Here is a 24,531-nt window from a genome sequence, read left to right as displayed (position 1 = left end):
TCTCATTTTAAAACAAATTAAACATTTTTGTGGACCTCTAGGCACTACGCTACTACTGCCTAATGGATAAGATGGTCCTGCTTCCAAATAAAAGACACAGAGAGAAAAAAAAAACTCTGAAGAGGAGGAGATTTGATGTAAACTATAGCTCTGTGGCATTCAAATTTAGCCAAAAGATGATGCTAAGTGGTTAGCGTCCAGGGCGAGGTGGAGATAGAATGGGCAGCTGGGTCGAGTCTTGAGTGCAGTGAGAAGGAAGCGGGGACAGCTGCATAGTGAGAGAGGCTGGAGATCCCTTTTTATCTGATGCCAGCTGTGGAGTGTGGGAGGAGATTACTAAAAGACACTATGCAGGGTGGGGCAGAGACCAACATGGGCCATTGTGGGCAGGGAAGGGCCCATGGGAAAGACGAGATCTTCTGTGGGTCCTGGGACCCTGGCCAGGACTCTGAGATCCAGAGAGTAGAGTAGGTGGATCCTGGGGATAATGGCAGGGACAGGGGCAAGACTATGCAAGGCAATCCAGACAGGCACATTGAAGCAGGAGAGAGGTGGTGGTTACTATGACTTGGATCATTCCCCATTCATGGCAACTTTATTCTAGTGCTCCTTCTTGTGTTGCAGAGCCCATGGTTTATAGACACCCTTGCAGCTGGAGTTCTGGATGTGAATTAGGCTGGACCAATCAGATGCATCTCATGAGACTTGAATTCACACCTAAAGTGGGAGAAGCATAGTGTATGACACAACTTTGCAAAAGATAAAGCCATATTGCCTGAATCCTGTTTAAGCTTCTGCTTGCATTGTGTCTACTACTAAGCCATCACATGGCTGAACCTAGAGTCAAAGAGGCAGGGCAGATTACTGCAAAGTTACATGGCAAAGGGCACCAATACAGGGAGAGGTGAAGAACTACAGCCATTATGGCAATTCACTACAGGGAGTAGCATGATACAATTCCCATGTTAAAAGGACCACTCCAGCAACTGTGTGGAGAACGGATTGAAGGGGAGCAAGATTAAAAAGAAAGGGAGAACACACAGGAGGTTATGGCAAGAGTCCAAGTTAGAAATGAGTTTGGAGTAGGGTAGTAGCAGTAGGGATGGTGAGAACAGGTCGAATTCTGTACATATTTTGAGGATAGAGCTGACAGCACTTGCTGATGGCTGAGATGTATGATATGAGAGGTAGAAAGGAATGAAAGGTGACATTCTGGTTTCTGGCCTTAGCAAGCGGTTGTCACTTCTTTTGAGGCTCCAGTAGTCCAAGAAGTGATTGGATGCATAGGGAATACATGAATGTGTTCACTTGTGATAATTCATTGAGCTGTAAATACTGTGCATTATTTGCATGGCTTTCTGCAATGTTATATATGTTGCCTCTCACTTAAAAACCTAAGAAAAATTTGGTAGAAAGATGTTTAATAAATACTGAGAGTCAGGCTCACCACTTCCTCTAACTCATCCCCTTGACTCATAGACTCTTCTTTTCAACTCTCTGTTGAATTTATTCTTTCTTTCCATCTCCCTTGTTTATGCTTCAGTTCAGACCTCTTGCCTGGACAATTGCAGTAAAGCTAATTTATCTCACTGACTCTGGTCCCCTGTCTATCCTCACACTATGGCAGGAACATCTTTATAAAATACAAATCTGATCACGGCTCTTTCCTGAAAAAAGTTACTTCTTTATGGTATAAAGGTCAAACTCTTTCAGGTCTGTCCTCTACCTCACCATAACCAATCTTCCACTGCCCTCTCTTTCCCACTCTATATTACAGCCATCATGGACTGTTCACAGACCATGCAACACCCTGGAGCTTGTGCACGGGCGCGTCTCTACCTGGAATGGACTCCTTCCTTTGTTGGCCTGGATAAAACCCCACCCAATTGCCTGCACCTCTGTGAAGTCCTCCTGGTTCCTAGGCAAAGCCTCTCCCTCCTTTGTGCAAGCACATGGCTTTACCTTCCATGTATTATTATAAATATCATACTGTATTGTAATTGTTTTTTAAGGCAAAGCTTATTTTCTATTTCCTATTAAAGAGGTCTGAATAAAGTGAGGGAATTAGCCATTTAGATATGACCTATACAAAAAGTAATAGAGGGAAAAAGCACCCCAAATCTCACCATGTAAAATCTCCCTTTTCAGTCTTTTTTTAATGCTATTTTCTTATAACATAATTGGAAACATACAATATAAATTTTGCCTTACTTCTTCATGTAGTAACAGTGATTTTTTTTCTCTTGGTATTTAAAAATGCTTTATGTATTTTTGTGAAAAACCTATTTCCATGTTGCTTCTCAGCACCTTCTTTATTTGTTTTTACATGTGCTATTTGACCATCAATTTATTGGACTTAGTGCTTTTTATTGATTTGCATAAGCTTTTTATATATAAAAATAATCCATTTTTTTAGTTTAAAAATATCATTTAGAGCTGTATTAGGCTACAAGTAACAGAAAACTAGGCGCATTATTTTTCCATTGCTGTGTAACAAATGATCACACATTTGATGGCTTAAACCAAACAAATTTATCATCTTACAGTACTGGAGGTCAAGGGGCCAAAATGCATCTCATTGGGCCTAAATGGAAGTGTCTTCAAGGCTGTGCTTCCTTCCGGGGACTCCAAGGGAGCATCTGTTTCCCTGCCTTGTCCAGTCTCTAGAGGCTGCCTGTATTCCCTGGCTCACAATCCCCTTCTCCGTTTTCAAAACCAGCAATGACAGGCTGAGTCGTTTGCACATTTGCACTCCCACCTTTCCTTTTGTTATCACATCTCCTTCTCTGATCTCTCTCCTGCCTCCCTCTTCCCCCTTTTTTTTTTTTAAAGCCAGTGTCTCACTTTGTTGCCCAGGCAGGAGTGCAGTGGCACAATCATAGGTCACTGCAGCCTCAACCTTCTGGGCTCAAACAATCCTTATGTCTCAGCTTCCCAAGCAGCAAGGCTACAGGTGCACACCACCACACTTGGCTAATTGTTTTTATTTTTTTGTAGTGACAAGGGTCTCACTATGTTGCCCAGGCTGGTCTGGAACTACTGGCCTCAGGTGATCCTTGCACCTTGGCCTCCCAAAGCATTGTGATTACGGGCATGGGCCACTGAACCCAGTCTACTTTTATAGACATTTTTTAATTACATTGAGCCTACCTGGATAATCCAGAATAATCTTCCTATTTTAAAATTAGCTGAGTAGCAACCCTAATTCCATCTGCAACCTTAATTCCTCTTTGCCATGTAACATAACATAGACACGGGTTCAGGGGATTAGGATGTAGATATCCCTGGTAGGGAAGGGGTGGGGACATTATTTTGCCTCCTATACCAGGCATATAAACAAGTGAAGTGTTTACTTGTCTTACATAAAAAGAAGTCTGGGGGAGTGGTGGAGAGGATCACAAAGAGAAAAATAAACAAAAAAGAAGGATAGGGTTAGCGTGACAACTTAATTATATCATCAAGTATCCAGTCTCTTTCCATCTTTCTGCTATACCATCCTTAGCGTATGAGGCTTTGACTCTGTGCTTATTGCCTCATGGTTGCCAGATGGCTGTTGAGTATCTAGGCATTTCATCCATGCTCCAGGAAAGAAAAAAAGTGGCCGGGTGAAGGGTAGAGGAATGAAAGATGGAAGAGCATGTCAGCTGAGTATACGTCCTAGGTCAGATTCTCTAGAAGCAGCCCCTCACCCATTCATATGCTAGTGATTTACTAAGGAAGTGTTTCCAGGAGATCTGTAAATGGAATAAAGAAGGCAGCACAGAGAAGAGAAAGCCAAGCAAGAGTGATTTTGGGTCAAGGACCAGCTTCAGCCCAGTCTCAAGAGGAATCCTGAGCGTAAATTACACTAGAGTTTGTGTCAGTTTGAGGCAAAGTAGCTCAGTGTACAGACTCCTGCTCCAGTTGATGGGAGAGGAGTAGTGGTGGTTGCAGTGGTGGGGATTGACCATCCAGGCCCTTCAGACATCCAGGCAAAGAAGCTGTAACAGCCCAAAGTAGTGATCTGAAGAAAGTGACAGGTGCCTGTTGTTAGGGATACAACTCAGAGAAATAAGAGAGTGAGCTCACTGAGCAGGTAGAGAGTTGGAGGCGGTCTGGGTGGAGTACCATGACTTTGCTGCAGTTTCTTTCTTTTATCATATAAAGCTTCTCTGGATGCCCTACTTAGCAAGCTCCAATATAGTTTTTTGATCCAGACTTATCATATAGCCACGTCTTCTAGCTGCAAAGGTGTCTAAAACGGGATTTCTGATTGGATACATTGCCACTTTTACAAAACTGTGGGTCTGGCCAGGTGCTGTGGTTTATGCCTGTAATCCCAGCGCTCTGGGAGGCTGAGGTGGGTGGACCACTTGAGGTCATGAGTTCACAATCAGCCTGGCCAACATGGTGAAACCCCATCTTTACTAAAACTACAAAAATCAGCTGGGTGTGGTGGCGTGTGCCTGTAATCTCAGCTACTTGGGAGGCTGAGACAGGAGACTCACTTGAATCTGGGAGGCGGAGGTTGCAGTGAGCTGAGATAGCACCACTGCACTCCAACCTGGGTGATAGAGTAAGACTCTGTCTAAAAAAAAAAAAAAGATTTGGGGCGGGTTCTGTTAGTAAAGTAAAAAGGAGAGAACCATGCTAGGTAGACAACTATCAGACTCTGCCAAAATATATTTCTCATTTTGTTTACTTTAACTTTTGGTCATTTTTTAAAACAAAAGATTAGAACTTTTACATAGTAGATATTTTCTTTTGTAATTCCTTCCAATATATCAAAGTTACAATTCCCTTCTTAAACAGAGGTCTAATAAATGTCAACCTATATTTTATTTGTTTTTTCTAGTTCATAAAAATATTTAACTCTATTCTGTCTATAACTTATTTTGGTGAATAATGTCAAGTGATGCTATAGGTGATTTTTTTCACTAATTCCTAACCAATTTTCTCAATATTATGTGTGTGTGTATACCCATATGTACATGCAAACACTATATTCTATTTGTTGGCTATGTGTGCCACTCCAGTGGTCTGTTGATCCTTTTGTCACGTTTTAAAAGTAATGTGGTTTTATAATATATTTTTATTGTGATAGGGCAAGCACCCATCCTCATTTCTTTTTAATTTTTCTTGCTTTGTCACCCAGGCTGAAGTGTAGTGGCACCATCTCTGCTCACTGCAACCTCCGCCTCTTGGGTTCAAGCGATTCTCCAGCCTCAGCCTCCCGAGTAGCGGGGATTACAGGCACCCACCACCATGCCCGGCTAATTTTGCAGTTTTAGTAGAGACGGGGTTTCACCATGTTGGTCAGGCTTGTCTTGAACTCCTGACCTCAAGTGATCCACCTGCCTTGGCAGATCTCCCAAAATACTGGGGTTACAGGAGTGAGCCACCGTGCCCAGCCTTTTTTCTTTCAAATTAGTATGGGTTTCATAAAATTACTTTCAACATTTATTGATAAGATCATGTAATTTTTCTAACTGATCAGTTTATATGCATGTTATTACTTAGCTCTGTTACATAACATCTTGAGCTTCAATTTTCTTCCCCCAAAAGAAGGTGTTCAATTAGGTGACTTTCAGGCTCCCATCCAGGTCTAACATTTTATCATCCTAAGAATTGTCTGTCTTTGAAGAAGATTCCACATGGTGACCATGTTGAACTCAGTAGTTGTTGCTTTCTGCATGAACCAGTAAGTGCCCGTATGTAAGGTGTGAGGTGACGGCACTTCTAGAAACTCAGTAGTCTCTAGTCTTCCTGCCAGTACACTTCACTTTTCCTGACCAGCCTAATAGCTTCCTTCCTCAGGCTCCAAAACTGACATTTCTAAAGAAAAAGTAGATGGAAACAACAACTCAGATCATAATAGTAAAAATAGTAAGTTACTATATTGATCTATATTTAATCAATAAGTTAAACTTAGAACTGTGCCTGGTATTTACAAGCATAACATAATTACTAGCTGTCATATTTTGTTGTTATTTTTTAATTGACTATTTCATAATACATGTTGAGATGGGAGATCTGAATTTATTCATCCTTCAGTTGGTCTCAGTTTACTCTTGCTTCTTATAGAGTTAGGATCTTCTCATTCTGAGACTCTCTAAAATTTTGTTCTAGTGTTTAGTTTTGTTCTCATGTTTTTTGCACAATGTGGTTCCTAAATGCTAGTCAACTACTTCATCTGGTGCTTATCTAAGGAAACTGTTTTCCTTAAAATACTGAAGAAAAGACTTGCTATGTTGGACTTAGTGAGAGGTGATATGTCAATTTTCAGTACATCCTGATTATTTGCAGATTACACCTTTGTGAATCCACCTACTCACTGAAATTAATTTGTAACCCCCAAATCAATATTTGCTGTGCTTTCACACTCATTCACAGACCTGCAACAAACAGTGAAAAACTGAGCTGCGCAGTGCACAAGTTTCCCAGCTGAGGCTGAACCAGGCAATGTTCTGCTGTCTTGTTTCAGTTCTCATATTGTCAACTGTCCTTTCTGAGATCAATTTAATGCCATGTTTTTTTTGTTTGTTTGTTTTTTTGCATTTTTGTGCTCTTGTTGGTGATTTTGCTATTTAAGATGCCCTTCAAGCACAGTGCTGAAGTGTTGTTTAGTGTTCCTATGCTCAAAAAGTCTTTGATGTGCCTTACAGAGAAAAAAAATGTGTGTTTGATAAGCTTTGTTCAGGCATGAGTTATAGTGCTGTTGGCTCTAAGTTCAATGTTAACGTATCAACAATGTATATTAAAGAAGGTTTCTTTGAACAGAAACACATATAAAACAAGGTTACATCTCGATTATGAAAATGTTGTGACCAGAGGCTTGAAGGACCCTAACCTGGTATATCCTCTAGGACAATGGCTCAGGATTTGCTAATTTAGTGTTTGCAGTAACTTTATAGAACATGCCTACCACAAATACTGAGAATCAAGTGTCCTTTTCTATGGAATATTCCAGGATTATTTGGGCGACTTGTGAATTTCAACCTTGAGTGTATTCATGCCACTCCCCACTCCCCAAAAATGGGACTTCCTTGTATCTTACCTGAGCATGAAACAAGAAGCATTTACTATGCTTTCTTTCTTGAGGTCATTTAGACCTTGTTATTAAAAAGTCTAGTGAGGGTGGTTCATTGTTTAATTTCACAATGTCATATATTCAGTTTCATCCTTAAAAAACAATGACTTGTATTAGGAGTACTGAATATAGTTTTTAGGGAGGAAGGTAAAATTGCACTCTGATTAATGACGTTATGGATTTCTCAGTTACTTAGGGAAAGTATTTTCTTTTTCTTTTTCTTTTTTTTTTTTTTTTTTTGAGTCAGAGTCTCTCGTTCTGTCACCCAGGCTGGAGTGCAGTGGCACGATCTTGGCTCACTACAATCTCCGCCTCTTGGATTCAAGCGTCTCTCCTGAGTCAGCCTCCCGAATAGCTGGGATTACAGGTGCACACCACCATGCCCAGAGAATTTTTGTATTTTTAATAGAGACGGGGTTTCACTATGTTGGCCAGGCTGGTCTCAAACTCCAGACCTCAAGTGATCCATCTGCGCTGGCCTCCCAAAAGTGCTAGGACTACAAGCATGAGGAAATGGTTAGGAAAGCATTTTCTTAATGATAAAAATAGTTGCCATTAAGTTCTACCATGTTCCAAGCACTGTACTAAACACTTTAGATACATTATTTTATTGTATCTTCACAACAACTCTGCAAAATAGTACTTGTATTTATTTCACAAATGAGCATGTGAAGATCAGGGAGCTAGATTTAAATCCACATCTATTTGACCTTAAAGTCCAGGTCGTTCTACTAAAACATTTGCAATCGGCACTAAAAGTCCATGTTAGCTGTTCTTCCTTTTGTATACTGAACAAAGCACATTAGGAGAACATGAATCAAGTTTACTCATCTGAATTGAATGTTTCACATCAGCATCATCTTGACCCAAGGATGGCAAGCAATATAATGAGCATAAGACAGAATCTACAAATTTGACTCATGGTTTGTTACTTTAACCAAGAAAGAGAACTGTATAGGAGAGAAAGGGAAAGCCACCCACCAGACCATCTATTTTTCTATTTTAATTAATAATTAACTATAATACACAAATACTTGTCTAATATCTAAATTTCATAACCTGAAAAAGTCACATAATTCCAGAAATAGCACCTTTAGCTCCAGCATGCACTGACAAGGCAACTGCACTTGCTATGTCAAACACATAAAACAGATTCTTTCTGCCAAAACTCTCCGGGTAATGGTAATTAAATAGATGTTTGGTTACTCCTATCCTATATTCTGCACTAAGTTGATTAACCTGTTTAATGAGTATATGAGAATGACCAAAGCTGACCTCACATCAAAGAGTGCCATTGTTGCTGTGTGCTGACCTGAATTTTAATTGTGCACTAGGTTCTTTAATTGCACCAGGGATGTGCTAGAGAATAGAGTAGATATTTTAAGCAGCAGTGGGTTTCTTGTCCCAGATGTGTTCAGTTACTTGTAACATGCGGTATTAGATGCTGATTTGCACATCCAGGCTCTGAACACTCTCCATCTTTGCAAAGATTCGCAGTTCAACAGTTATGTTTGATGCAGTTGGCAGTGGTGATTAGTTTATATGGTAAAACTTACCTTCATGTATTATTAAACATCACAAACGAGTTGAGAAAAAAAGAGTCTGTAAACGAGTCAACAGTGAATAAATTCAGATCCAAACAGCGTTTGAGTCTCCATTAAGGTCTCTCACCTTGGTCTTCAGCCTCCATGAGAATCCTTAAAGGCTGATGTGTTTTCTTTATTGAGCACTGTCACCAAGGACCAATTGTTACTTCAATCTACAAGTATCAGGTGGTAGACAATAGGAAGCCAGTTCTTAAGTGATAACATTGATTTTTTAAAGAACCCCGGAACTCAATAATATTGACTGCAGTCTTCTTGCCAATTCGCCTTTAGTTTATTTTTGTAAGCAACTTGAAGAGGGTATTTTAGCTAACCACTTGTGAGAAGATGAAGATGTTCTGAACTCATTTTTCATAGCAGTACTTTAAAAAAAAAAAAAAAACTTTGAAGGTCATATACTTCTGCTGCTTAAACCTTAAAAAATAAGTGTCTTAAATTTTTTTGCAACAAGTTTTTTTTGGGAGGAGGTGCATATATAAATACAGATAAATAAAGTACTGCTGGAGGTGCAAGGTGAGCCCAGTAAGGATAGGAAGGGGCTCAAATGACTTCTGTCCTCCACTGTTTTTTATCATCTGTGACATCACTGTCCTCTGCTGTAAAATGGCATCTACTCCAGGATGGATAGCAGCGGTGTGGGCAGTGGGCATTGCAGTAGGGCTTAAAGGAATCATGTGGGGTCAGTCGTGATCAGAGGGTGTATATGTCTCCGATTTGCCTAATCCCCGTAGTCTTGGATTCTCAAAGCTGTTTTCTTTTACTGTTTTTCTTCTCCTGCTGCCTGTGTTGCTCATATAGTTTCTTGTCCTAACACTAACTTGTACTATGGCCTTAGGACACTCATTTAACTTCTTTGGGCTTCAATTTCTTTATTTGTTAAATGAAGATTAGGACATTTTCTCCAAAGCTTGTTCCAGTAAATGCATTGTCTGCTATTTTGTGGTAGTTTTGTCAAAGTATTTTTCTAAGATAGTTAAACTATTTCCTAAAATTCCTTTTATTTTTTGAGGTATCTTTGGATTTTATTTCATGTACCTCCACAAACATTTAAAGAACAAACCCAGTCTGTTGATTATGGATGGTTTTATGGATAAAGTAACTGGAGTCCAGATAGTCTCACAATGATATTGGGGTTTTCTCCCCCAGAATTGTGGTTAATTTTCTGAAGAGAAGTATTTATGTTGTGCATGCTGGTACATTATCACAGCCAGAAACAGGCCACGTTAGGAAAATCAGGAAAGATGGGGCAGTAAAGGTGTTTGTGTCGTTGGCAGAATCCCATTAGTGGTAATTCTATCTCTAAATGGAAAGCACTATATGATTTATTGTTCAGGGAAGATTGCTAGCACATCAGCTGGGCCTCTCCTTCACACAATAAGTCAGCAGGTGGTTAAGGAATTTTCGTTCCTCAGTGTGTCTGGCTAGCACTAATCCCATGTCTAAGTGGATAGTATTGTGTGTTCACTGTGTTGACTGGAATGCCCCGCAGTGGGGCCTACTGTAGATGTTGACAACAGCGGCAGAAGCACAGACACATTCTGGGCAGACAGTGTCTGCATCACCTTTCTTAGGACTGCTCAGCTGAGGAATGGTCCTTAGGCAGATGGTGGCAGTGGGGGATGGGAGGGAGTGCTGAGGATGGAGGGGACAGAAAGAGAGGAGACTCAGAGTTCACTGAGGCCGGTGAGATACAGGCCCCTCTTAGGAAACAACTGTCCCATAAATTACCTGTCCCATAAACTACTGTGAGTAGTCTTTCTTCATCATTATCAAACTTTTCTTTTGCTGGCTTTTTACATTTTTTCAGCATCTATGTCTGCATTCCTTCTGGTTCATATTTTGGTTCCAACCTAACTAGAAGTAGGGAGGCAGCATCAGGGTTCTGGATGTCTGGCCACTGGTCTGCATGTTTCCTCACGCCCTGTGCAGAGTGAGCAGCAGTCTGCCTGGGACCATGCCCCTCCACAGCAGCCCTCCCCAGGATGGCTCAGGAAGCCCCAAGGGACTTATAGTAAAGGGAGTGGAGGTTTTGATCTTAACTCAGATCTTAAGTTTCTGCTTTTAACCCAGAAAGCTGGTTGAGGAAAATCGTCTATGCCTAAGCTGAGAGGAGGGTAGGCAGAAAATGTGACGTATGTCAACAGGAATGCAGGAAGAGGCACCATTAGGCTCCACAAAACACTAGTTCTGGAATCAGACTTAGATTTCATACAGCTGCAGTGCTTATTATTACACGGTAATAATTGTAGGTTCAAGGAACAAATAAATATTTTACTGAAATTATGTTTGGTTGTTTTCTCCCATTTGGAAAAGATGGGTTTGGCACAGCTGAGTTGTGAGACCTCTCAGGCAGCAGGTTTTAGAATTAGTTCCTTACCTCTGAGGAGTTCAGTCTCGGTTCCAGTCACACTTATTAGTGGGTGAACTCAACCAAGTTTCTTGATCTCTTTGAGCCTCAAGCTCCTCATCTGCAACCTGGACCTAAGGACATTAGCTATAGGAAACGGCCACTTAGAAGATACAAGAAGAATTTTTGTGAATATGTGATTAAGTACTATATATATAATTTCAATCTTTTGCCCCAACCACAGTAACTATATAATGTTTCTATCATGCACATGTTTTTGTATTAGTTTCATTCTAGGCTTCATTTTTGGTATCTATTTTTGCTTTATAGTTTCCCACTTCCAGTTTATAAATCTGCTGAGTATATATATAGTTATATATATATATATATAGTTTTTGGGAAAAGACAGAGTATATATAAATAATTGAATAAGGTTCAACCATTTTTCTAGTGGAGCACTAAAAGAATTAGAAAAATAGGCTAATTCCAAACTTCACCACGTTACCACAACCCAAGATAAGCCCTGCTAGCTTATACCAACCTCAATCACTGAATTATGTTATGTCAGGCATCATCTGTGGCCCCTTACTTACTGTCACTTTCTAGGAGAGATGATACTTGATCAGTGTTTACTTGACTGAAATGGTCAGCTATGTTGGTCACCTTGTATAGTCCAGCATGGACAGATCTTAGCTTCAGGCCATGTACACTCCAGGGCCACCAGGTTGGTGTGCTCTTTCCCCGATGCCATCACAGGCTGTCTTTCTGTGACAATGTCTTTCAGTTCACACTGGAAAGGCCAGGAAAGCCATTCATTCATTCCATAAACAGTTAATGATTTACCAGTTACTGTGGTGGGCACTCTGGGTGATGTAAGAATAAATAAGAGATGGGCCTGCTCTCTGGGAATGTGTAGTCCAGTGGAGAGACAACTATGTAGGTAACTAAGCAGTTTAATGATAGGGTGCTTGTGTGCATAGCCCCTGTTGGCCTGCTCTGTCACTTACCAGCTGAAAGACCTTCAGCACTAACTTCTCTGTGCCTCAGTGTCCGTATCTATAAAATGGGAATAATTATGGCACTTAACAAATAAGGTTGTGGTGAGGGTTACTTGAATTAATACACATAAAACAGTGCCTGGCATCACAGCAAGCCCTAGATAGAGGATGATGATGGTGGTGGTGGTAGTGATAGTGCTCCAAGTGGGAGCCCGAGGAAGGCATATCACTTTTATCCAGGAGGCTAGGGAGGGCACTGAAACATGATCTTACTGGGCAGGGGAGAGGGAGTGCCCTTCAGGTGGAGGATGCAGCACATGGACACAGTAAGAATGTATTCTGAGAATTTTTTATTCAGGCAGGAACTTTCTCAGCTCCTGAATTCTGAGCTTGGTGGCAAAGTGGAAACAAGCATGACGTTTCTATCTCAAGGACATTTTGTTTGTTACTACGAGAGAAAATTGACTGACTGAAAAAATACGGTTTTTAAATAATTGCATTTGTTCAATAGACATAATCCATGCCGACAGTGGCAGGGAGGTTGATAACAAAAAGCATTTATCTAGTTAAATTCCGATTGGGAAAAACTTGTTAAAAAAAATAAAGATCTAAACAAATCTGAATGAATTATACAGGTTGGTACTATGGTCTGAGTTTAGTAAATTATTTTTTTAGCCCTCTCCCTCTCTCTGTTTTTTTAACTATTTTTTTTTTTTTTTTTTGAGACAGAGTCTTGCTCTGCTGCCCAGGCTGGAGTGCAGTGGCACGATTATGACTCACTGCAAGCTCCACCTCCCGGGTTCATGTCATTCTGCTGCCTCAGCCTCCCAAGTAGCTGGGACTACAGGCGTCTGCCACCGCACGTGGCTAATTTTTTGTATTTTTAGTAGAGACGGGGTTTTACTGTGTTAACCAGGATGGTCTCGATCTCCTGACCTCGTGATCCTCCCACCTCATCCTCCCAACGTGCTGGGATTACAGGTATGAGCCACTGCTCCCAGCCTTTTTAACTTTTATTTTAGGTTTGGGGGTACATGTGAAGGTTTGTTACATAGGTAAAGTCATGCCACGGGGGTTTGTTGTACAGATTATTTCATCACCCAGGAATTTAGCCCAGTACCCAATAGTTACTTTTCTGCTCCTCTCCCTCCTCCCACTCTCCAGCCTCAAGTAGACCCCAGTGTCTGTTGTTTCCTTCTCTTTGTTTGTAAGTTTTCAACATTTAGCTCCCACTTGTAAGTAAGAACATGTATTTGATTTTCTGTTTTTTTGTTAGTTTGCAGTTCCATCCGTGTTCCTGCAAAAGACATGATCTTGTTCTTTTTTGTGGCTGCATAGTATTCCATGGTGTACATGTACCATATTTTCTTTATCCATCTGTCATTGATGGGCATTTAGATTGATTCCAGGTCTTTGCTGTTGTGAACAGTGTTGCAATGAACATTTGTGTCATTTGACTTTATGGTAGAATGCTCTATATTCCTCTGGGTATATATCTAGTAATGAGATTGCTGGGTTGAATGGCAGTTCTATTTTTAGCTCTTTAAGGAATCACCATACTGCTTTCCACATGGTTGAACTAATTTATAGTCCCACCAACAGTGTATAAGTGTTGCCTTTTCTCCACAACCTTGCCAGCCTCTGTTATATTTTGACTTTTTTTTTTTTTGATTTTGATTTTTTTAGTAGAGATGGGGTTTCACCATGTTGGCCAGGCTTGTCTCAAACTCCTGACCTCAGATGATCTGCCCACCTCAGCCTCCCAAAGTGCTAGGATTACAGGCGTGCACCACCATGCCTGGCTAATTTTTAGATTTTTAGTAGAGACAGGTTTCACCATGTTGGCCAGGCTGGTCTCGAACTCCTGACCTCAAGTGATCTGCCCGCCTCAGCCTCCCAAAGAACTGGGATTACAGGCATGAGCCACCGCTCCCAGCCAATTTTTTTGACTTTTTAATAGTAGCCTTTCTGACTGGTATGAGATGCTGTCTCATACTTTTGATTTCCATTTCTCTAATGATCAATGATATTGAGCTTTCTTCATATGCTTGTTGGCCACATGTATGTCATCTTTTGAAAAGCGTCTGTTCATGTCTTCTGCCCACTTTTTAATGGGGTTGTTTGTTTTTCTCTTGTAAATTTGTTTAAGTTCCTTATAGATGCTGGATATTAGACCTTTGTCAGGTGCATGCTTTGCAAATATTTTCTCCCATTCTGTAGGTTGTCTGTTTACTCTGTTGATAGTTTCTTTTGCTGTGCAGAAGCTCTTAATTAGATCCCACTTGTCAGTTTTTGCTTTCGTTGAAATTGCTTTTAGTGTCTTTGTCATGAAATCTTTGTGCATTCCTACGTCCAGGATGGTATTGCCTAGATTTTCTTCCAGCGCTTTTAGAGTTTTGGGTTTTACATTTAAGTCATTAATCCATCTTGAGTTGCTTTTTGTATATAGTCTAAGGAAAAGGGGTTTAGCTTCAGTCTTCTGCATATGGCTGACCAGTTATCCCAGAACCATTTATTGAATAGGGAGTCCTCTCCCATTGCTTGTGTTGGTCATCTTTGTTGAATATCAGGTGGTTGTAGGTGTGTGGCCTCATTTCTGGGCTCTCTATTTCTACTTATCTTAAGAGAAAAAAAGTCCCAGGAAGACTCACAACTCACAATTAAATGATACCAGTGTTGGGCACAAACGTGGATAAAATCTCTGGCATTTTAAATTCAGAGATAAAAATAGTTTCCAGAAAACTGTTCCTTTAAAAAACAAGAGACATGAAATGTTGTGAGTCTCCAAAATGACAGAAATTACTAAAAATAAAACCAATGACAGGTAGCGAGAAAAAGCTCCACTTAACTTTAGCTTATGTAAACAAGTATATTTAGGAAGTGTACATAAACAAGTTGATTTATATATAATTCAGTGTATTCTCTTCAAAAACATTGAATTCCCAAACAGAATAATCAGTTTAAAATTAATGTGGTTTATTAACAATTAAAAATGATAACACAAGCTGAAGAAGATTGGAGGTGAAATGTTGAGTTTCCTTTGATAGGTAGAGTAATTACAAAGTGTGCTTTTGAAGTTCAAGAAGACAGCCTTAGGACACAACATTTTTAAAGTAAAAATTGGCTTGCACTCTGTTCAAGTGATTTATTTTGCACTAAGAAATGGGTGTGAGACATGATGTGATTTAAAATTTCATCCCTTGATGGAACTGCTTGAGGGTGACATTTTTTTTTTCTTTTTTCTTTTCTCAGCCTGCTCAGCCTATGAAGTTTCCTATCTAAAAGTTAATCTTCTGAAATTGCTTAGGAATGTAAGGAAACCTAATCTTTTGGTGTGTAAACAAAAGGGACTAAGTATATCACTCCCCCTCTGACACCCAGGAGCCCAGAAGTGGTGAAGTAGCAGCTAGCAGGATCTAGTGCTTACTGCGGCAAAGCAAATCCAGCCATTCTTGTTTGGTTGCCTGCTAATTAATTACCTTCAAAAAACTGCACCTTTACCATCTTTCCCTCTCTAAGAAGGTTTGAAAGGTGTGGGGAATTGAAGAGGGGAGGTAGAATGTACTCAAAGAAGAAAGTTCAAAGGAACTGGGATTTAGTTAAAATAGAAGGCTAGATTATCAAGGGAACAGGGAGGGCATTGAGGGAGAGAAGACAAATGCAGTCATGCATCACTTAACAATGGGGGATACATTTTGAGAAATGATGGGTAGGTGATTTCGTTGTTGTGCCAACATACAGTGTACTCACACAAACCTAGATGGCATAACCTACTACACACCTAGGATACATGGGCTAGTCCTCCTAGGCTACAAACCTGTACATCAGGTTATGTACTGACTACTGTAGGCAACAGCAAACAATGATAAGTATCTGTTTATTTAAACGTGTCTAAACATAAAAAAAGGCACAATAAAAATACAATATTATAATCTTACGGGACCGCTTTGTTTATGTGGCCTGTCTTGACCAAAATGTCATGTGGTGCATGACTGTAGTAGTTTAAAAAACTGGCTGATGGCAAAGATATTTCACTTGTTTTAGCAAGTGCTTTTTCTTTATTTCTACAAATGGAAAGAAATGCATTTAACCAACTTTAAATAAAGTTTTCAATAGTCTATTGATGTAAGGAAAAAAGGTACTTGAAAAAAATGTGTCTGTTGGCCAGGCACGGTGGCTCATGCCTGTAATCCCAGCACTTTGGGAGGCTGAGGTGGGCGGATCACGAGGTCAGGAGTTCGAGACCAGTTTGACCAACATGGTGAAACTCTGTCTCTACTAAAAAAATACAAAAATTATTTGGGCATGGTGGCACGCACCTGTAATCCCAGCTACTCAGGAGGCTGAGGCAGGAGAATCGCTTGAACCTGGGAGACGGAGGTGGTAGTGAGCTAAGATTGTGCCATTGCACTCCAGCCTGGGTGACAGAGCAAGGCTGCATCTCAAAAAAAAAAAAAAAAAAAAAAAAAAGTCTATCATGATATGCTAGTAAATGCTGAAACACTGGCTGGCTGGGGTGAAGGGAGGGAAGGACTTGCTGTGCAGTGTTTGTCAATTTCTGTGGTGTAAATACTCCCCATGTGGTGGATTCTACCACCATGAGTCACTGACTGTGAAGCTGGGAACACACCACTGGGCTTTCCACCAGAGAGATGCAGTAGACGTAAGTGGCCCCAAGAACACAGATAAAGGTAAAATGTAATTAAAAGCAGTGGGGACGTGATGCTTTTCGAGTACTTCTTATCTTTGTTTTTAATATAGTTTGATTATAAGTTTATGCAATTTAATATTTAATAATGGCTTTCTTTTTAATAGCCAGCTCATAGCTTTCCTGAAAATTTAAGTTGTCTCTTAAGAACCTGTACAAGCTGGTTCTAGCACACCGCTAAATACATATATAATGGCAAGTTATTGACTGTGGTAATCACTGCCCCCCATCTGGGGGGAGGGAGGGAGTTGTAGTTTGTGGCTAGGGACCTTCACCATTTACTCTGTATGCTTCTCTTTTGTATATATTGCTAGTGTAATAGAAGTGAATAGAAAATGACTTTCATAAAATATCGATTGCTCTCATAACCGATACTTCCTTCCCTGTTTTCAACGGAGCCCAAGCCCCTGCAGTAGCATGGCTCAATGTAGAGAGTATTGAACTAGGAACTAAAACTTGTCTTTTCATCCTAGTTTGACCTTTAAAAGACTGAATACCCAAGAGCAAGTTATTTAATTTCTCTGAGTGTTAGCATCTTTGTATGTCAAAGGAAGATACGTAGATTTTATCTCTAAGAGTCCAGACGGTTCTAACCTTTGCATTTCTAATTATTTCTTATATCATTCAATACATTTACCATCTGCAGGAGATCAGAGCAGTCACACAATGTATTCTGTGAAGTCTCAAATTATCCCATTTATTACTCATTTTATTTCCTGAGTTTTTGAAATGTTATAGATCTGAAATTTACGGTCAGTGTTGATAATTATAAAACTTGGGTGGGTTGAAAAAAATCAAGTTTTGGAAGCTGGCTAAAAAAGGGTCCAGAAGATGTTGTCTGACTAGCTCTGTTCCCTGCAGGGTGCATTGATTTGCTGGCTCATGGATGGTATGTATGACAAGAGGCCTGGGACCTGGGCCCTTTGGGAGCCCTTCCACGCCACCTAGGTTTATATTCTTCTAGAATGTATTGGCTTGAGAGCTACCCCGAATATCAGTCTGCACTAGTCTGATTCTAGTCTCTGACCAGGAAAATTAGGAGTTTGGTTCCTAATTTAAAAAAAAAAAAATTCAATATTTTTATTTTTAAACTTCAAAATAGTAGATGTTTATTATAGAAAATTTAGCAAACACAGATGAGCAAAAAAGGAAACAGAAAGATCACTGATGTTATAGAATTTTCCGCTTTTTGTTGTTCTGTTTTATATATATGTAAATGAACATATGGATGTTTTAAACGATATATGTTGGCTCTTGAGACTGGGGCACAGCATAGACTCAGAGTGTAGACTCTGGAGCCAAAATGTTCACATTGGAATCCTGGCTCCATCCCTCACTAACTGTGTGACCTCGGGCAATTCACCCTGCCACTTTGTGCTTAGTGAAAAAAGGATGATACAGTCTACCTTGTAAGGTTATTGTGACAATTCAGTGAGTTAATATTATGAAATTCTTATAGAACTCATACATAGAATTGCTTGGCATGCAATTCAATGAATGATAGCTATTTTTATTGTATTCCATTGTGTATTGATGCACTGTAGTTTACTAATATCTTACTGTTGGACATTCAAGTGGCTTCTAATTTTTCACAACTGAGATGAAATCTCTTATAGGTTATAACTTTATATACATTATCTGGATAAATCCTAGACATGGAATCATTTAGCATTCACATATTAAGGTTCTAAACACATATTATGAAAATTAAAGTCTTCCTTACATATAGCCAAATGAGCATCCACTAAGTGCGCAAGCACGTCCCATCTCTCCCTCGTGTCAATGCTGGTAAATGGGTTGGGCTTTCACATTTTCTTATCAAAATGAGAATTCCACTTATTTCCATAATATATACAAATCTATGCTCTTTATCTTAAATGCAGAAAAAGTGCCCTGAGATATTATTAAACTGTGAAAATTAATTAAATCTTAAGGCAAACTTTTTTTTTTTCTGGAAATTAATGCACCGGGCTGTGCCTAGGCATGGATATACATCCATGGTAAGCAATTCACCCCCAGCCCCACTACTGGGCAAAAGCAGTAAAAGAGACACAAACTGCAGCTCCTCCAAGGTGGAGGGCAAGAGTGCCTCCCGCCTCCGCTCCTCAGCCTTATTGGATCTACAGATTCTGATCCTTCCTCATGGCTCTGAGGCAGACCCTTTCCCCAGCCTTGGAAGAAGATGCTATCGTCATCCCTGCTGGCTCCTGACTCCATTTGAGAGGTGTGTTCGCTCAAATCATGGCCAGCCTGGCAGGGACGCTGATGAGGGAACTCTACAATGGGCAGTGTGTCAGCCAGGTTCTCCCACAGACCAGAACCAGCAGGGGACTGGAGACTCTCCATAGGCACCGAAGTTGCTGTCCCCAAGTGGGATTTCTTCTTCTGCAGGGAAACCTGAGTTTTGCCCTTGAGGTCTTCCAGCTGAACTGATTGATGCGAATCTCACAGTAACAACTAGATTCGTGTTAATTTTTTTTTTTTATTTTAGAAACAGGGTCTCACTATGTTGCCCAGGCTGGATTCAAATTCCTGGGCTCAAGCGATTCTTCCACTTTGGCTTCCTAAATAGCTGGGACTACAGTGTGGGCCACTATGCCCAGCTTAGTGTTTAATTTAATGACTGGGTGCATTAGCCTGGCCAATTGACACATATGACTGGCCATCACAGGCAGTCACAAGAAGAAGCAGTGTTCATGAAGGATGGCCTGAGTCCTGCTCCCACCGGGTCCCTAAGCCCCCTTTGAGTGCCATACCAGGCAATGTGCATGATTTCTGGGTGATGTAGAGATGCCCTTAGCCAGCTCTTCTTCTGCGAGAAGATAGTGCTAAACTCTCTGCATAGAAAGGCATATGGGAGCTTATTATTCTTATTTTCATGTAGGGTGATTTGGAAATCACAGATCATCAGAGTTATGTAATAAATGATTTCAGAAGGAGGTCTGAAATATCCACTTTAAAGACTATGGTGGAGGGGGCCAGAGGATTAATCCTGGTATAACTCAGTGATTCCAAGTATAATTCCAAGGTGAGTTCAGAGGAACACTAGTTCCATGGGATAGCAAATAATAGGTGAAAGGTAAAGATTCTGAGGTAAAAAAAATGTTTAAGAAATTCTGGTTTAACATCAACAGTAGACTGGATACAGAAAATATCATACATATACACTGGAAAACTATGCAGCCATAAAAATGAATAAGATCATTTCCTTTGCAGCATCATGGATGGAGCTGGAGGCCATTATCCTAAACAAACTAACACAGAAACAGAAAACCAAATACTTCATGTTCTCACTTACAAGTAGTAGCTAAAACAAGAATACACATGGCTACTAAGAGCAGAACAACAGACACTGGGGCCTACTTGAGGGTGGAAGGTGGGAGGAGGGAGAGGAGCCTCCTTAATAGGTTAATGTACTAAAGACAGGAGTCTCTTTAGTTTAATAGGCTAATGTACTAAAGAGGAGCCTCTTTAATAGGTTAATGTACTAAAGAGAGGAGTCTTTTTAATAGGTTAATGTACATGGGAACTCTTGAATGGGTATTCTGGTATGCAGTGTTTACAAGCTTACTTGATCACAAAAACAATTTTTTGCTGAGCACTTTTTGAGTCTAGTGTCCCACGAAATACCTTAAGAAAAGATGTTATAACCTACAGTGTTAGCCACCCAGAATAAAGAATAAAGATGGGATACACTTTCTTCCACGTTATCCCACTTATTGCCATTTAGCACCACTAGATTCTATGCAAAAGTAAATTTACTGAGAAATTCACTTCAAAGACGCCATTGAACCCCTGCATTTATTGCATGCCCATTATGTGTTACTGCCAGGAATAAGGGCTGCATGAGAACAACACAGACCCTAACTTCATGGAGCTTATGCCTTTCTCTAGACATATATCGCATGAGGAAGTGACCTGCTGACTACACCTTCATTCCAGATAGGGCCCAACAGACCTGACATCAACCCTGGTGCACAAGTTTCCTGGAGTTAAAGGATTGTAGAAATGAGACCATGTGTCCAAACAGCCTGTTCCTTGGCAGAAGGAAGAGAAATGCTAAGAAAAATCACATCCCTCTTACCAGGGAACTAGTTCAAAACCAGAAGAAAGAGGATCTTTTCCTCTGGGGTGGGCAGTTTGGCTGAAAGCAGTGCCTTAGAGTTTGATGGAAATAAAAGGTGGCCAGTCTCCCCTTCTTGCTGCCAATGTCTTCCTTTGACAGCCAGAGAAATCTTTGACTGAAAACCTTGAATGTGGAGGAAAAAGCAAATAACTAAAAAGCCCCCATCTTTCACAGCCATGTAAGTTAAAAAAGCCAACCAGGGATGCTCATACCCAAGGTTCTTATCTCTGGATTCCTGGTCCGTCTCACTTTGACAAAGAGGAATTTTAATCAATGTGAGACTTTTTTTTGTGACTCTAAAACAGTAAAAATGCCTCATTAGCTGCTTTATGCAGGGCTGCTGCTTCTTGGGCTTGCCACACACTGTATCCTACTGGTCGAGCTCAGCTGGGCCAGCTGGAACATAGCCAGCTAGCTCCTGGTGGTGAGTTCTTCTGCAGTTTTCTAGATTAAAGCTCCGATCTTGGGGAGGTGCTTCTGAGCAAAATGGAGGAAGTGGTTCTCCCAGAGGATCACTGGGGAGCCAGGGAGACATGACATGCAATCAATCCTTCCTTCTGTCTTACACATGATATCAATCAACAAACTTGTATTGACATTGCATTAAGGAGACATTAAGGTAGATCAGGTATCTTGAGAGTAGAACTTTAATTCAAATTTGGAAATTATAAGTAGATGTTTTCCTAAGTTGGAATTGGACGTGGACCTGAAAAGTTTTCCTTTTATATTTATTCTAGTTTCTAGCCTCTGTCCTCTCAGTCCATAAGTCCTTCCATTTGCAGGTTCAGTTTTATCCAATTTTTATTATAACTCAGTTCTGATTAGGACAGCAAGCAGGTTCAGTACCCTTGGCATACCTGGTAGTGGGGCATGACTTAATCTTGTTGCCACAGACCGTGTTTCAGGGATGAGTACTGACCTGCCCAATTAGTTGTAGCTTTCTCCTAGTATTGTCCCCCGACTTATTTTCACCCTATCCAATCTTGATGTTTGAATTTCCCTGACATTCCTTCTTTTAGATCCCTTTGGGGTCTGCAAAGGATACTGCTTCACCTTGTAGGAGTTAGTACCAAAGTAAGTCAATTTCTTCAACCAAATTTGCCCTTAGTCCAAGCAAGACTGATCTAACTGATCAAGGAAATTACCTATAAAGGTCAGTTATGACCACAGGCAAACTTGTGAATGGCGATGGTTGATAAAGAATGCTCAGGGACCTGTCCATGTGAATTCAAATCCTAGGTCTACCACTTACAAGCTGTACAGTCTTTGGCAAATCACTTTATCTCTATTTTTCTTATCTATAAAATAGATATACAAGCTTGTAGAGTTGTTGGGAGGATTAAGTAAATTGTAACACCTTTAGAATAGTGTGTGTCACATAGTAAATGACCAATAAAATTAGTAATTGTTGTTACTATTATTATTTTCCTGGTTGATCTAAGGGAACTCTCAGTTTAGTAGAAGCAGAATCCACCTACTTGGGTTCTGGTGTCAGAGTGGGTAGAGGTGTGGGAAATGCTCATTTGGACTGTGAAACTCATATTGGTAGTTCACATTTGCAGAGAGTTCAGGTTTGACCCTGTAAGTGTTCATCTCCCAAATCTGCTAAAACAATTTGACAATTAGAAGTTAAAATATGGTCCATTATAAGTTTGAGTGCAAGGTAAAAATTGTCACCACTCACATCGAACTACCAGCGGATCCGTTAAGCAGGAGCATAGGGCAGGAAAACAGGCTGCCTCTAGCCTCATTTGCCATTGGAGCACTGCCTGCTTGGGTATCCCTCTCCACCTTTGAACACTGAGCTTTGAACTGTTGCCTAAGACTCTAACACCTTCTCTTTAAGAAGACTTCTTAATTTGACTATTACCCCCAGGGAAATCCACTTGCCAAAAATTCCAACAGTAACTATGGACTGAGATCCTGGGGGTAAATTAGTATTGGATTTCTGGGCAATTTGCCCTAAATGCTAATGTATAAAAATGCACCTGGGTAAGGACATTTTTTCTTCTGAATCACAGATTCACTGCCTAATTAATTTTTACTATCAAGAAGAAAAATGCTAGGTTTTTTTTTTTTTTTAACTAAGTACAATTGTCCCTCCATACATTGGGGGATTGGTTTCAGGATCCCCACAGATACGAAAATTCAAGAATGCTCAAGTCGCTTATATAAAATGGCCTAGTACTTGCATATAACCTACACACATCCTCCTATATATTTCAAATCACCTATAGATTACTTATGATACCTAATACCATTTAAATCCTATGTAAATAGTTGTTATACTGTATTGTTTAGGGAATAGTGACACGAACAAAAGTCTGTACATGTTCAGTACAGATTCCACCCCCATTCCCCGCCAGCAATATTTTTGATCTGTGGTTGGTTGACTTGACCAATGTGGAACTCATGGATGTGGAGGGCTGACTGTAAATTAAATAGGTTCTACCCAGGTAACAATTTAAGGTAGGAACTCTGTGGCATTCTTTTCATTGTTCACAGCTTCCAAACTAATGCCTTGAACATGGAGGTGATCCTTTGTATTGCGTATTACAAAGAGGATGTGTAGTGGGGTCATAGAATCCTGGGTTCAAATTTTAGTTCTGCCACATATTTACTAGTGGTGGGGTCGTGAGTAAGTGTTTACCTTCTCTGAGAACCAATTTCCCCTCCCAGAAGTTGGAGATAGGTAATAACACCGACCTTTCAAGCTTTTTGTGAGCCATTAAGAAAATAAAGTAGGAAAAGTACCTGACACATTCTCTGCCATTGTTGATTGTTGTGTGATGGAATCTGGGGATCAGGGGTTCTCTCCCAATTCCACAGACCCTCCTTGAGAAACATTTTAGCAGTGCTTAATTTTACAGACTTAAAAAAAATCATTGCCATTAGAAAATAACTTCCTAACTTTCCTTTTCTTACCATGGAGATAAACCACATTTGCTTTTTTGCTACCCAGTTTTTAAAAAAACAAGCTATTATGCCTTTATAAATATTAATCACTTTTATGAAATAATTATATTTGTATTACAAATGTTAATATTTCTTTTTTAAAAATGTTATTGTGTCTATTTAAGGTATATAACATGATATTATGGGATATATGCAGAAAGTAAAATGGTTACTATAGTAAAGAAAATTAACATATCCATCATTTCACATACTGACTCCCCCTTTTTTTGGTAGCAAAAACAGCTAAAATCTAATTTAGCAAAAATCTCGAATACAATACAGCATTATTAAATATAGTGCTCAGGTTGTACATTAGATGTCTAGACTTATTTATCCTAAATTTCTGCTACTTTGTATCCTTTGACCTGCATCACCCAGTGTTTTATTCTCTATCTCTGTATATTTGAGGTTTTTATTTTAAGATTCCACATATAAGTGAGGTCATGCATTATTTTTCTTTCTGTATCTGAATTACTTCACTCAGCCTAATGTACTCCAGGCTCATCTATGTTGTCGCATTTGGCAGTGTGTTAGTCTGTTTTCACACTGCTATTAAGAACTAGCTGAGACTGGGTAATTTATGAAGAAAAGAGACTTAATCGACTCACAGTTCTGCATGCTTAACACGAAGCATGACTAGGAGGCCTCAGGAAACTTACAATCACGGCAGAAGGCGAAAGGAAGCAAGAACCTTCTTCACATTGCGGCAGAATGGAGAGAGTGA

The sequence above is a fragment of the Macaca thibetana genome, chromosome 5 (genome assembly GCF_024542745.1).
Source record: "Macaca thibetana thibetana isolate TM-01 chromosome 5, ASM2454274v1, whole genome shotgun sequence".
NCBI lineage: Eukaryota > Metazoa > Chordata > Mammalia > Primates > Cercopithecidae > Macaca > Macaca thibetana.
Note: the sequence above shows the minus strand (reverse complement) of the source record.